We start from the raw sequence: 8,864 nt of genomic DNA, 5'->3' as shown, positions 1-8,864 counted from the left end.
TCCCAGGCTGCTGTAAACAAAGTCTGTGAGAAGGACATAGGTAGCAGGTTACACTTCATAACCCCTGCGCTGTAGTGGATGCTTTTGTTTTCCCAGCTCTGACTACCGGCTCATCTCCAAGTGGAAGATAAGCCATCAACGAGTGGAAATTGGGACCATTTTTCTGGGAGGAAGTGTAGCAGTATGCATCTAGAGGTTTTAAAATAGTCTTAGGCTTTAACTCAGAATTTCCATTTCTGGAATTTATCCTGAGGAAGGGTTGCGGGAGAAATACAGAGGTAAAAGTACAGAGATTCTAGTTAAAGCATGGTTTGAAATAGCAAGGAAAACAAGTGGAACAAATAGAGAGTGGTTAAAATAATTATGAAAATGCAAATGATATAATAAATACAAAAGGCCAAAGCCAGTTGTTAGAAAAGCATTCATTTGGAGAATATTTAACAACTAGGGAAAATGTCGTATATGATATTGAATTCTATCGTAATTATGATACTTGCTTAATAAAAGACATGTTGTTACATATATGCAAAAAAGGTGTCAGAAAGGAAAATCCTTGAAGTACGAAGTGTTTAAGTGTGAGCAGTAAAATCATGGAGGATATTTATTTTTTTCAGTATACTTTGGCATATTTTCAAAATGTCCTTCCTAAAATGGTATTATTGTGAAATAGTGTTGCTTTTTAAATAAACAAGAATAATGAACTTTTAAAAATCTCCCCACCACCTCAATATGTATCAGTATCAGCTAAGAAATATGCAAAGTGAACAGAGAGGACCCCGGGCCAATAGCAATGGGGATTATACCACCGGAAAAACAGTAAGCAGGGCCTGCCGATCAGGGTCAAGGAAGAGATTTGTTTGTTCCTTGAGACTTGCCTATTGAAAACTAAACAAATGCCAAATACTGCGCTAGCTGCTGTGGGTGAAGTAGCAAACAAAACAGATGCCTTCATATCCATGGAGGTACAATTCCACTGCCTGATGGAAGAGGGAAACAGTAGATAAATTGGAAAGAAGATAAAAGGAGGGCAGTATGTGTCTTGTTGTTATCTGGCTATGATTTTATGAATTCTTATTGAGAAATGACTGAAAGTTACTATCAGAGCTCCACTGTAAATTATTGGTATGATGCACATTAAATGTGTACTACTTTTATAGAGTTCATTGTTCAGTGCTAGTTCAGCCAATCTCATTTAGTTTTCTTGAAGTTCATAATAGAACCACCCTTGGATCTTATTGTAGATGGCATACAGGAACCTGATTTCAATCATCACTGTAGTTAAGATTCCAGTGCCTGCAATGAATAAACAGATAAACTGCTTTTCTTTTGTTACTGAATGGCAATTTTCCTCAAGGTAGCCCCAAATTGGCAGCAATTGCATGCTATCACAAAAAAGATTTTATAATCTACCATTTTGTTGTTGGGTTTTTTATTGTTGTTGTTGGGTTGGTTTTTTGTTTGTTTGTTTTATTTTGTAATCTCCTTACTATTTAAATACTGGATGAAGTTATGGCAGTATTCCCTGGAGGAAATTGAGTTTGACAAACTTTTGAAAATTCCTAGAATAGTCTATTTTTAGCTGAACTTTGAAAACTGAAACTATATTTATCTTTCCAAACATAAGGAATATTAGAGTTAAGAACCACGTTTGTTTCCTACAAAAATTAACCATTTCCTAAAGACCATCAAAGATTAGTAAGGGTACCTGGGTGGCTCAGTGGGTTATGATCTCGGGGTCCTGGGATCGAGTCCTATATCGGGCTCTCTGCTCAGCAGGGAGCCTGCTTCTCCCTCTCTCTCTCTGCCTACTTGTGATCTGTCTCTCTCTGTGTCAAATAAATAAATAAAATCTAAAAAAAAAAAGATTAGTATTAATGGCAAATTAAAGATTAGTATTAATTGCCATCACCGGTTATGTACTCTTCTTTTAACAAAGTCTAACAACTTCTATAACTGGCTAGCTAATTGCCTAGTAAATACTACAGCAATGTGCTCAGTGGTAGGGAGAAGTCAAGTCACTGACTATAATCTAGTCTTAACACGAGCGAGAGACACTCATTTGTCACATCAAAGGAAATCTGTGCAATAGGTGCCCACCTAGGACTTCAGTATTTTGGACAGACAGGAGACTCAGAAGAGATTTCAAGAATTGAGAAAAATTCTGAGACATAATTCAGCAAGAGGCATTCTGTATTCTAGTATTCTGTAGTCCCCTATCCCATTTCCTGTATCATGTGCATGGAGTTCTTAATCCTTTCTTTAGAAGGTATAATGCAAGGCAGTATAATTCTGCTCCAAAGCTTCAAGGCTGCGTTGCCTCCTCAGTCTGGATGTGTATTTGATGACCAATAGATCATTTAGTCTGCTAATTCTATGTCCAATTGAGTATTCATTTATTCATTATCTATTTGTGTGACAGAAATGTTTTCCTTTAAAAAAAAAAAAATGAAAGGGCTCCTGGAATATAACGGGGATATACTAACTTCTGCACTTCGTTAAGGTAACTTGTAAGAACTGGAAAAATATTCATGTAAAAGAAAATAGTATTTTCGGTATCCTGGGGAGAAAGGGCTTTTAGGCAACAGTGTTTATCATGAAGTGGTGATGAGGAAGAGAGGGCTTTTCAGAATTACCAAGTGTTCAAGATGACAAGAACTTGAATAGATCTTAATTCTCCCACCCCCGTTTTTGGCAGGTGGGGGGACAGGTGGTTGCAGGCAATGTATTTTGCCTACACCTTCTGACTGCTTCAAAAAGGCAGGTTCCAGGGCGCCTGGGTGGCTCAGTGGGTTAAGCCGCTGCCTTCGGCTCAGGTCATGATCTCAGGGTCCTGGGATCGAGTCCCACATCGGGCTCTCTGCTCAGCGGGGAGCCTGCTTCCTCCTCTCTCTCTCTCTCTCTGCCTGCCTCTCTGCCTACTTGTGATCTCTCTCTGTCAAATAAATAAATAAAATATTAAAAAAAAAACAAACCTGTAATTCTTTAAAAAAAAAAAAAAAAGGCAGGTTCCAGTTTCATAGGTCAGAAATGAATCACTCTGCTAACCTCAAAATTCTATTTTCTTTTATGGGATGGATGCAATAGTTAGGCCCCTCTTTTCTCTAATAACATTAAACAGCAAGCTGCAACTTGAGAGAGAAACTTCTCACTGGAAAATCTTGAGAATTAAATGGTTACAAGTGTAACATATATCTTCTGGGAAATATGCATAATAATCTTAGTGTAACTAATTCTAGAGCCGTAGATGAAATTACCATTTGTTAATCCCATTTGTTTCTAGGGAGAGAAAAAAAATCATTATGGGATGGCAAATGTTGGAAACCTAATACCTATAAAGGAGCATTTTACCAAGGCTTTCCTGCAAACCTCTGGTTTAGATGGTATTTGGCTAGTTATACACTAGGAAGTAGGATGGAGTAAACAATAGCTTCAGTGATAAGAAGTAAAGAGGACTCAAAAGAGCTTTTCCACCAGGACAGAGTAGTGCCTAAAATTCCCATCACTGATTATTCCTATGTGTGAAATGTTTTATATCTTACATTACATATTTTTTCAATGACTTATTTCCCACTGCATGTTTTTGTCTTCATTATAATCCTAATAATTTTGGATTATGATTAATGAATCTTCAGAAGATTCCAGTATAATTTCATTACAAATGACACAGGTGGTAAGACCGATTGGTCTTTCTCTTAGTACAGAATTGATAAAAAAAAAAAAAAAAAAAGCATAGATCTTGCAGCCTGACAGGCTGGCTTTGCATCACAACTTCACCTTTAACTGGTTGATCCTGGACTTCATATTCCTCATCTGTAAATGAGAACTTAAAACAAAACTAAACAAAAAACCAAGGGGCACCTGGGTGACTCATTTGATTAAGCATCTGCATTCAGCTTTGGTCACGATCCCTGAGTCTTGGGACTAAGCCCTGCATCGGGCTTCCTGCTCAGGGCAAGTCTGCTTCTTCCTCTTCTTCTGCTCCTACCCCCCTCTGCCCCGCTTGTGTTCTCATGCTTTCCCTCTCTCTTCTCTCTCTCAAATAAATAAATAAAATCTTAAAAAAAAAAAAAAACCCTACATAGAAGGGTTCAAAGAGTAAACAAAATAATCCATAGAAAGACATAACATATACAAGATAAATATTAAATATTATCACCTAGAGAACAATTCCATTTAAAAATCAATGTATTTCTTCTCTACAATTTGCAGAAACATTAGAAAAAATGCACATAGCTTGGGATTTCATAAATATTCAAAATAAAGAACAAAAAAAGCACCTACAAATAATTTTTAGTTCCTTTTCATTCCATACCTTCTAGAGAGGGCACATCTCCTTCAGCCAACAAGCCCTGTCACCTTTCAACATCTCATTTCTCTCTCCTAATAAATGAAATGAGTAGACTAAGTGCACAGGCTTCAAAAGTTTTTATTGTTTCAGTTGATGAGATGCTGTTCATTCAAATGAAAATTTCCCAGAAGCTCAACTATTAAAAGCGGCTCCATTTAAATTTGGGAATAGGTTAGGAGCAGAACTGTACCTACCCCACTAGACCAGAATAAAATATGTTACTTCTGTTAATATTCTGTGATCCCAAATACAAATTCAAGGTTCTTCAATACCATACAGGCAAAGATTGAAGGCAATTGCTGATAAATGAAGTGATAAATCATGAAGGAAACTTTAATAGCATTATTTACTTAGTGACTTGATTCTGCTGGTTATTTAAAACTAGGTTTTAAAAAAATAGGCCAAAATTTCTTATTGCAGGACACTTCCACAAAGTTATGTGACATCAGCAAATGAAGAGTGTGGCATCACGGAATAAGATCAAGCATTTTTAAGTGCTGTAATTATGGGAAAATAATAATAATAGTTGATAGATACTGAGGATCTAGTTATGTACCAAACAGATAGTTCTAAGCACTCATATGAGTTAACCCATTTAATTCCTATGACAATACTATGGAATCACATGCTTTTTATGGAAAAAAAAAAGAAAAAAGAAAAAATGCTTTTTATGATATTCTATTTTACAAATGAGAAAACTTCAAAAATGTTAAGTAATTTGATCAAGATTATATAGTTTAGTAAGTAGGACTTCTGGGATTTAATCCTAGAGAATCTGGGACTCTACTAATATGTCCTTAAAAATATTTCAAAGATTAGACGAGGACAAGGGGAGATGGAGAGGAGAAGGGAACTGAGGGAAATTGGAAGGGGAGGTGCACCATGAGAGACTATGGACTCTGGAACAATCTGAGGGTTTTGAAGGGGCGGGGGGTGGGAGGTTGGGGGAACCAGGTGGTGGACAGGCTTCAAAAGTTTTTATTGTTTCATTGTTTTATTATTAGGGAGGGCACGGATTGCATGGAGCACTGGGTGTGGTGCACAAACAATGAATACTGTCACGCTGAAAAGAAATTAAAAAAAAAAGATTAGACATGATTTTGATAAATAAAGAGAAGAACCCATAGAAGCATACATTAAATAATGATGTAAAATCATATAAATATAAATAAAATGCTTTAAACTCCATAGAGGTTAGAGACATTATTAATTGATAAGGAGTTTTAAACAATTTAGTTTTTCTTTCATGATATCTAATTTTATTTCTATTTCATTTTCTGTTTCATCTTCATCATTCAGTTTATTAAAGTAATTTTTAAAACAAACAATATTTAATTATAAATGTTTTTAACAAAGCAGATTATTACAAATTATATAAAATATGTTGACCCTTTCAGAGGAAAATTGGACAGAGAGTTAGATTTCATGTTAGTAATGCTTTATTTCCTATAGTATGCCTATAAATAAACTCAAGAGCGTCCACTGTGTGATGTCCTTCCTTTGGAGAAAAGAAACAATAGTAGTTGCTTTGAAGTAAGGACATCGTAGGTTTCCCTTGAAGAGGGCTACTCTACTTTCCTTTGAGGATATCCCCATCTTGTGGAGTCTCCACTGCCCTAAGGGCCTGTCATGTGGAAACTCCCGTTTGCTTTTCAAACCAGAGGCTAGAGTTCTCAGATAAATACCGTCACTTATGAACTGGGCAAAAATCCCAACTTCCAAAGGGGTGTCTACACATGTTCAGTGCGTATGTCCAAAGCATGTGCCCCAAAGTCTCAACCAGAGAAACGTAGAATTGTTCCAATGGCTCCAAACTGTCTTTTTGAAGTCTTATCTCCTGTGTGTTCTGATTACTTTGGCTTACCAGCAGGAAGACTGTTTTTGCTAAATTAATGCACAGGAGATGTGAGGAAGATGAATGTCCTCCCCGTTGAGAGGCAGCAGGAGGGCCAGCTGCGGTGGCAGATGCTGTCTGTTTAAATACCTCCGCTCTCAGCCTAAGTGCCCCAACCTTGAGGAAGACTGCCCGAGGCTGGAGTCAAGGTTGTCAGACTCCAGCACACTTGCTGCCCTGATGGCTCTCCTGCTTCTCAGCAAGAATGTGTGCTTCCTGGTGCCTGCTCTCTGTAAGAGCGTTAAATTCACAACACAGAGGCGTGATAGTCAGCACTGTGCTAGGAAAGAAGTGAGGTTATCTACAGAAGAGACTTCTAATGCCACAAAACAAACTGAGGGGAGCCAGGAGGAGAGGAGTAGGGAGAGGGTAGCAGGGTTATGGACATTGGGGAGGGTACGTGCTATGGTGAGTGCTGTGAAGTGTGTAAACCTGGCGATTCACAGACCTGTACCCCTGGGGCTAATAATACATTATATGTTTATAATAAAATTTAAAAATTAAAAAAAAAAGAATAAAGACATTGTTCAGGACTCCCAGTGCACATGGGCAAGGGTTGTTCAGCTCTCTAGAAAGTAGTTTATGCCTTATTGGTGAATCAGGAAATCAGTTTTGTGAGAGGGGAAAGTCATCTGTTTAAAAAAATGAAAATAGATGAAGAATTAAAACATCTTCTAACCATGTATTGTATAGTATAACATACTAAATACACATACACACATATATACATATACATATAAGTTGTGAAGCAAATTAAATCATGACCCACCCCTAATCCTTTTACTTGAATATTACCTATCCCTATATCATGTTCAAAGTACATGTGGTCCTTTCATAGCCCATCTCTTGCCTCCCCATCATAGTCCAGAAGTAAGTTCTATCCTGAAGGACATTTCTCATTCTCAATATTCAGAACTACAGTCCCTTATCTGAAAGCCCATAGAATCAGATGTGTTTCAGATTTGGGATCCCCCCGCCCCCCGAAACATCACATAGGTCATATTCTGTGTATGACGGACACTCTCAACAGAGTCTGGAGAAAATTCTGTAGTCAAGCTCATTAAGACATCCAAGGCAAAAGAGGCAAATACTCACTCCTTTTATAAAGAAACACCACAAATAGCCTTGTGGGTTATTTTTTGTTTTTGTTTTTGTTTTTGTTACCAAATAATAAAGTTGCATATGAAAATAAACTTCCGTGGGGCACCTGGGTGGCTCAGTGGGTTAAGCATCCAACTCCTGATTTCGGCTCAGGTCATGATCTCAGGGTCCTGAGATTGAGCCCCTGGTTGGGCCCCATGCTGTGCTTAAGATACTTTCTCCCTCTGCCTCATCCCCCTGCCCTCTAAAAAATAAATAAACTCTCTTTTGTAGCTGTATAGATTTTGCAAGTGCGGGTAAAGGAGCTTGTGTCTACAGTTAAATTTATTAAACTTTTCTCAGGTACTTAATCCTTTTTGCATTTTGTTTAAGAAAACTTTCCTATCCTGCAATCATAAAGATACACTTCTAAATCTTTTTCTCTTATTTGTAAAATTTTACCTTTCTTAATATATTTAATTCATCTGGAAATTATTTTTGTGTATGTTATGAGAGACTATTCCAATTTCTTCTCCCCCAATGATAAATAATTATCACTGTTACATTTCTAAGACTCCAGCTCGGTTATGTATCTTATTTCCATGTATGAGATCTATTTCTAGGCTGGCTATTCCACTGATCAATTTTTACCCTTGCACAAATACCGCACTCTCTTAATTAGCTTAGCTTAATAGATCTGGTAGCTGGTAGGGCAATTCTCTTAACCTTATTCTTATTCATCAGGAATATCCCGACTCTTCTTGACCCCTTGATCTTCTATTCAAATATTATCATAAGCTAGTCAGGTTCCTCAAAAACCTCTTTTGGGAGTTTGATTGGATTTGCCCTGAAACTCTCATTTAATTTAGAGAAAATTGACATCTTAGCAATATTGATTCTTCCTAACCCTGAATATGAGAATATCTCTGCATTTATTTTCTTAATGTCTTTCAGTGATGTTTTATAATTTTCTCCATACTAACATTTCACTAACAATAAAATTATTGCACTTATTTCTGAGTATTTTATAATATTGTTTATATTGAAAATAGTTCCTTTTTTAAGTTGCTTTCTCTCTTTGTTGCATGTGTTTAGAAATGCAGTTGATTTTTTATTTGATCTCATATCCAGTCACTTTCTTAATTTTTCTTATTAATTATAAACTATCCCTACACCTGTTCAAATTTTCTGTACAGTTATTATTTTTAAAGATTTTATTTATTTGAGAGAGAGACAGTGAGAGAGAGCATGAGCGAGGAGAAGGTCAGAGAGCGAAGCAGACTCCCCATGGAGCTGGGAGCCTGATGCGGGACTCGATCCCGGGACTCCGGGATCATGACCTGAGCCGAAGGCAGTCGTCCAACCACTGTACAGTTATTTGTAAATAAGTTTTGTTTCTTTCTTCCCAAAAGTTTTATTTATTTCTTATTTAAATTTCACTGGTCACAAACTCCAATGCAATGATGAAAAAAAAAAAAAAAAAGGAAGGAATGATAGAAGTCCTTGTCTTGTTCCTAATTTTAAAAAGAATATTTTCAAAAT

The sequence above is a fragment of the Mustela erminea genome, chromosome 11 (assembly GCF_009829155.1).
Source record: "Mustela erminea isolate mMusErm1 chromosome 11, mMusErm1.Pri, whole genome shotgun sequence".
Lineage (NCBI taxonomy): Eukaryota > Metazoa > Chordata > Mammalia > Carnivora > Mustelidae > Mustela > Mustela erminea.
The sequence above is the reverse complement of the archived record's forward strand: the minus strand, read 5'-3'. Positions refer to the sequence as shown.